Source organism: Dendropsophus ebraccatus, unplaced genomic scaffold (genome assembly GCF_027789765.1).
Source record: "Dendropsophus ebraccatus isolate aDenEbr1 unplaced genomic scaffold, aDenEbr1.pat pat_scaffold_1484_ctg1, whole genome shotgun sequence".
In the NCBI taxonomy this organism is placed as follows: Eukaryota; Metazoa; Chordata; class Amphibia; order Anura; family Hylidae; genus Dendropsophus; species Dendropsophus ebraccatus.
This window is the reverse complement of record NW_027208906.1, coordinates 25,048-31,343: the sequence shown is the minus strand read 5'-3', so window position 1 is coordinate 31,343 and position 6,296 is coordinate 25,048.

Sequence of the window (6,296 nt, the reverse complement as noted above, 5' to 3'; positions counted from 1 at the left end):
GGACCACCGGGCCAGAACACTACAGATATATGTCCCCCCACTATAGGAGAAGAGGGACCACCGAGCCAGAACACTACAGATATATGTCCCCCCACTATAGGAGAGCAGGGACCACCAAGCAAGAACACTACAGATATATGTCCCCCCACTATAGGAGAGCAGGGACCACCGGGCCAGAACACTACAGATATATGTCCCCCCACTATAGGAGAAGAGGGACCACAGAGCCAGAACACTACAGATATATGTCCCCCCACTATAGGAGAGCAGGGACCACCGGGCCAGAACACTACAGATATATGTCCCCCCACTATAGGAAAGCAGGGACCACCGAGCCAGAACACTACTACAGATATATGTCCCCCCACTATAGGAGAGCAGGGACCACCGAGCCAGAACACTACTACAGATATATGTCCCCCCACTATAGGAGAGCAGGGACCACCGAGCCAGAACACTACAGATATATGTCCCCCCAATATAGGAGAGCAGGGACCACCGAGCCAGAACACTACAGATATATGTCCCCCCACTATAGGAGAGCAGGGACCACCGAGCCAGAACACTACAGATATATGTCCCCCCACTATAGGAGAGCAGGGACCACCAAGCAAGAACACTGCCAATATAGAAGAGAACCACTGAGGAACCTGAACAAATCTGTCGTTTAGTCGCCAATTACACAATTATGTGCTCGTTTGCGTTCAGATCTGACCAATTATCCGCTGGTGTGTTTGGGCCTTCAGGGCGATGGTCACACACAGCAGGTTTCTCGCCACGTCCGGGATTACTGGCCGGGTCCCCACAGATAACAGACTGGGACGGAAAGTGCATGATCAGTTGTAACGACGAAATGGTGAGATGTGTTTTTTTGTGACATTTCTCCTGCGCTCCCCCGTGACGGCGGCCGTAAGACCTGTGTGACCTGTGACCTCGGCCCTGAGGGTTCTGGATGTGCAGGGTGGAGAGGACGGGGGATTAACCAGTTCAGTCTGTGGCCCTTGGGGGATATAACGTGCCAGTCAGGACTCCTGGGAGTGGGGGGTTACATAAGGAGCCATGGGGGGGGGAGGTCACAGCTGAGAAGATTCCACACAGGGACAATGGCGCCGCTCTGTCTGAGGACATTCTTGTATTCCCATTAAAATAACAATTCTGCATCTTCTCCTATAACTGTGCTGTGGCATTCCTGTTATCACTCCGGGAAATGTGTGGTTAGATAGCCAAATGGGTGTGTCTCTATGGAAGGGACACACCCCTTGCACGTAACACCCCCTTGACTATTAATGGGGTGAATCTAACCTGCTGTCATGTTCCCATAGGAGATGCTGAGGAGGAAGATGAGAGGATCCAGGACGATGGCCGACTGTCCCAACACGGCTACAACCTGCAAAACTCCTGCAGCAAAGAATTACAGGTTCAACCTGTTCTGCGTCCTGACGAGTGAATCAGCAATCGTGTGTATGTACAGTATAGTCACACGGCCCACAGTATAATCCCAATGTGATAACCATATGGGTGTTACATAGGACTGCAGGTGACATCTATTACATTACCTGTACTCAGAGATATCACTGTTATCTGTGGTGTTACATAGGACTGCAGGTGACATCTACTACATTATCTGTACTCAGAGATATCACTGTGTTATCTGTGGTGTTACATAGGACTGCAGGTGACATCTATTACATTACCTGTACTCAGAGATATCACTGTTATCTGTGGTGTTACATAGGACTGCAGGTGACATCTACTACATTATCTGTACTCAGAGATATCACTGTGTTATCGGTGGTGTTACATAGGACTGCAGGTGACTACTACATTATCTGTACTCAGAGATATCACTGTTATCTGTGGTGTTACATAGGACTGCAGGTGACTACTACATTATCTGTACTCAGAGATATCGCTGTGTTATCTGTGGTGTTACATAGGACTGCAGGTGACTACTACATTATCTGTACTCACGAGATATCACTGTGTTATCTGTGGTGTTACATAGGACTGCAGGTGACAGCTACTACATTATCTGTACTCAGAGATATCACTGTGTTATCTGTGGTGTTAAATAGGACTGCGGGTGACATTTACTACATTATCTGTACTCAGAGATATCACTGTTATCTGTGGTGTTACATAGGACTGCAGGTGACATTTACTACATTATCTGTACTTAGAGATATCACTGTTTTATCTGTGCTGTTACATAGGACTGCAGGTGACATCTACTACATTATCTGTACTCAGAGAGATATCACTGTGTTATCTGTGGTGTTACATAGGACTGCAGGTGACAGCTACTACATTATCTGTACTCAGAGATATCACTGTTATCTGTGGTGTTACATAGGACTGCAGGTGGCATCTACTACATTATCTGTACTCAGAGATATCTCTGTGTTATCGGTGGTGTTACATAGGACTGCAGGTGACTACTACATTATCTGTACTCAGAGATATCACTGTGTTATCTGTGGTGTTACATAGGGCTGCATGTGACATTTACTACATTATCTGTACTTAGAGAGATATCACTGTGTTATCTGTGGTGTTACATAGGACTGCAGGTGGCATCTACTACATTATCTGTACTCAAAGATATCACTGTTATCTGTGGTGTTACATAGGACTGCAGGTGACATCACTACATTATCTGTACTCAGAGATATCATTGTGTGATCTGTGGTGTTACATAGGACTGCAGGTCACTTATACCATCACTGTGTTGTGTTGTACTGTTCAGTATATTGTGGTGTAGCAGTGTAGTTTTGTTCTACTTTTTTTTTTTTTACTTTTTAACATGTCTGTCTTACAGCTTAGTAAATGGCAGAAACCCCCTCCCCCATTCTAGCTCATAAACATTATATATACAGTATATTATATGTACAGGGAAGCATCAGCACAAGCCCCACACATAGCGGTCATGTGACTCTATAGATGGTAATATACAGTAATGGCTCTTAGAAGGTGAGGAGGAAAAAACAAACATTTCCTGGATGGTTAAGGGGTTAAATACGTTTCTGGTTTCATGGAAAATCTTCATCTCTGCGTGACTGAAAGATGTCAGTGAACAAAGCATTGTACTTTACATCCTGGTGATCACGGTGACTAAAGGACCTTTTACACGGCCGATTATTGTGCAAAAAATTGTTAAATCGTTCAAATGTGAGCGATAATCTTCTGGTGTAAATGCGGCAACGATCAAACGGCGAACAAAAATTCATTCGTATGTCGCTGCTCGCATCCTCTGAGCCGACCTCAAAATCAGTGTCAATTGTTCTCAGGTCTCTTGGTGTGAACTCTCGGTTACAGTGTATACATCAGTAACAGTGTATCGATCAATAACAGTGTATAGATCGGTCACAGTGTATAGATCGGTAAGTGTATAGATCGGTCATGGTGTACAGATCGATAACGGTGTACAAATCAGTCACGGTGTATAGATTGGTCACAGTGTATAGATCGGTCACAGTGTACAGATCGGTAACAGTGCATAGATCGGTAACAGTGCATAGATCGGTCACAGTGTACAGATCGGTAACAGTGCATAGATCGGTAACAGTGTACAGATCGGTAACAGTGTACAGATCGGTCATGTACAGATCGGTAACAGTGTACAGATTGGTAACAGTGTATAGATCGGTAACAGTGTATAGATCGTAACAGTGCATAGATCGGTAACTGTATAGATCGGTAACAGTGTATAGATCGGTCACAGTGTATAGATCGGTAACAGTGCATAGATCGGTAACAGTGCATAGATCGGTAACAGTGTACAGATCGGTAACAGTGTACAGATCGGTAACAGTGTATAGATCGGTAACTGTATAGATCGGTAACAGTGTATAGATCGGTAACTGTATAGATCGGTAACAGTGCATAGATCGGTAACAGTGTATAGATCGGTCACAGTGTATAGATCGGTAACAGTGCATAGATCGGTAACAGTGCATAGATCGGTAACAGTGTATAGATCGGTCACAGTGTATAGATCGGTAACAGTGTATAGATCGGTCACAGTGTATTGATCGGTAACTGTGCAAACAAAGGCTTTTATTTGTGAAATAACGGCTGTTGTTTGCACAACTAAGGTTGTTGTCATGAAATACGGCTTGTTGTTTTTACGTAGTGTGAACCTGGCCTTAAAGGGAGAGATTACTTTCAGGAGGCAGCACTGTGTACATACTGTATTAGGAATGTTGGTATTTACACATTGTCCATCTGTAGTAAATACCAAAAGACCGAGTTTAATCAGCTGCCATGATGGGATGCGGGGGGTCACCTCTCAGCTGCACTGCATCTTACCCTTGGTCTCTCCTACTTGTTGGTGCTGTGACTTAGGGCCCTATTCCACCGAACTTTTATCGTTCAGATTATCGTTAAATCGTTCGAATCTCAACTATAATCGTTCGGTTGAAATACATTTAACAATGAAAGACCGAACGAGAAATCGCTTTATAAGACCTGGACCTATTTTTATCGTTGCTGGTTCGCAAAACGTTTGCATTGAATAAGACGTCGTTCGGTCGTTCGCAGTAGATACGAACGCAATAGCGAAGAAAAAACGATGGCAAATACGATCATAAGTAACGATTATCGTTCCATGGAAACGAGTGAACATTTCCAGGTCTTTCGCAATAGCGGTCGTTTGAGATTGTTAACGATTATGCGAACGATAATCGTCCGGTGGAATAGGGCTCTTTTTACACAGTGAGATGTGCGGCTGAGGCAGAGAAGATGTGATCAGTCAAGGAGCGGTAAAACGCTGACACTTTTACTCGGCCAATTATTGGCTGAAGGATTATCTCTAGTAAAGCTCTTTGCCAATCAGCCTATATAAAAGGGGCTTTAGAAACGGACGCACTTCTTCATGTTTCTGTTTTGGAAGCAGGTTTGGCAAATTACCTCCATTCCCTGATTTCTCGCTCCCATTCTCTTCTCCCGAGTTCCTGCTTTACCGTCACATTGTTGTCCAACATCTTACTCGCTGTTTGGGCATCCTGGCTGTGTGGGGACAGTCGGGCTGTGTACTTGCCCCATAGGGTTCAGGAGCTCATGATAATGAAAGAACTTAATACATCATCATCATCCCTCCACAACCAGGTCCAGAGATGTGATTTTTCTGGTCTGTATTCCAATCCGCAGATACATCTAAATCCCTTCCCTCCACCCCTCTTCTCTTTCTCACCTACCATATTTTTTTTTTTCATCCTTCTCTTCACACATTCTCTCTCTCGTCTTTATGACTCCATTATTTTCTGCTGGTCTAGGTTATGATCACTTTATTGTATTTCCTGCCTGTCATGGCTCTGATCAATTTTGTTGTATTTCTTGCCCATCCAGGCTCTGATCACTTCCCTGTACGACCTGCCTATCTAGGCTCTGATCACTTCCCTGTACGACCTGCCTATCTAGGCTCTGATCACTTCCCTGTACGTCCTGCCTATCTAGGCTCTGATCACTCCCCTGTACATCCTGCCTATCTAGGCTCTGATCACTTCCCTGTACATCCTGCCTATCTAGGCTCTGATCACTTTCCTGTAAGTCCTGCCTATCTAGGCTCTGATCATTTTCTTGCATTTCCTGCTGGTCCAGGTTCTGATCACTTCATTGTATTTCCTGCCTGTCATGGCTCTGATCACTTCCCTGTACTTCCTGCCTATCTAGGCTCTGATCACTTCCCTGTATGTCCTGCCTATCTCGGCTCTGATGCAGACACAAGGGCGGTGATCTGATCAGTCACCTCTAGCCATCTATAGGGGATTGCCTTTGGTCAGATTGTTATCACAAGTGCAGAGAAATGTGATAAATGGCAACATAAAAGGGCGCATTCAGTATGAATTGTCTGAGTTTTCTGGAGAAAAAATATCAAGGTCTTCTTATGATGGAGAGTGTCAGGATCTCTGGAGGATGAAGGGGGCATCAACATCCTCAGAAACAGAGGAAGCCCCAGGGTCTCAATGATATAGGAAGCTTTAGTGTCTCTGGATGATACAGGAAGCTTCAGGGTCTCAATGATAGGGGAAACTTCAGGGTCTCAATGATAGGGGAAACTTCAGGGTCTCAATGATAGGGGAAGCTTCAGCATCTCTGGATGATGGAGGGAGCATCAGGGTCTCTGGATGACAAAGGAAGAATCAGGGTCTCTGGAGAATGGAGGGGGCTTCAGGGTCTCTGGAGGGTGAAGAAAGCTTCAACATAGAGGCAGTTTCAGGGTCTTTGGTTAAAGGAGGAAGCATCAGGGTCTCTGGACGGTGAAGGAAGCTTCAACATAGAGGCAGTTTCAGGGTCTC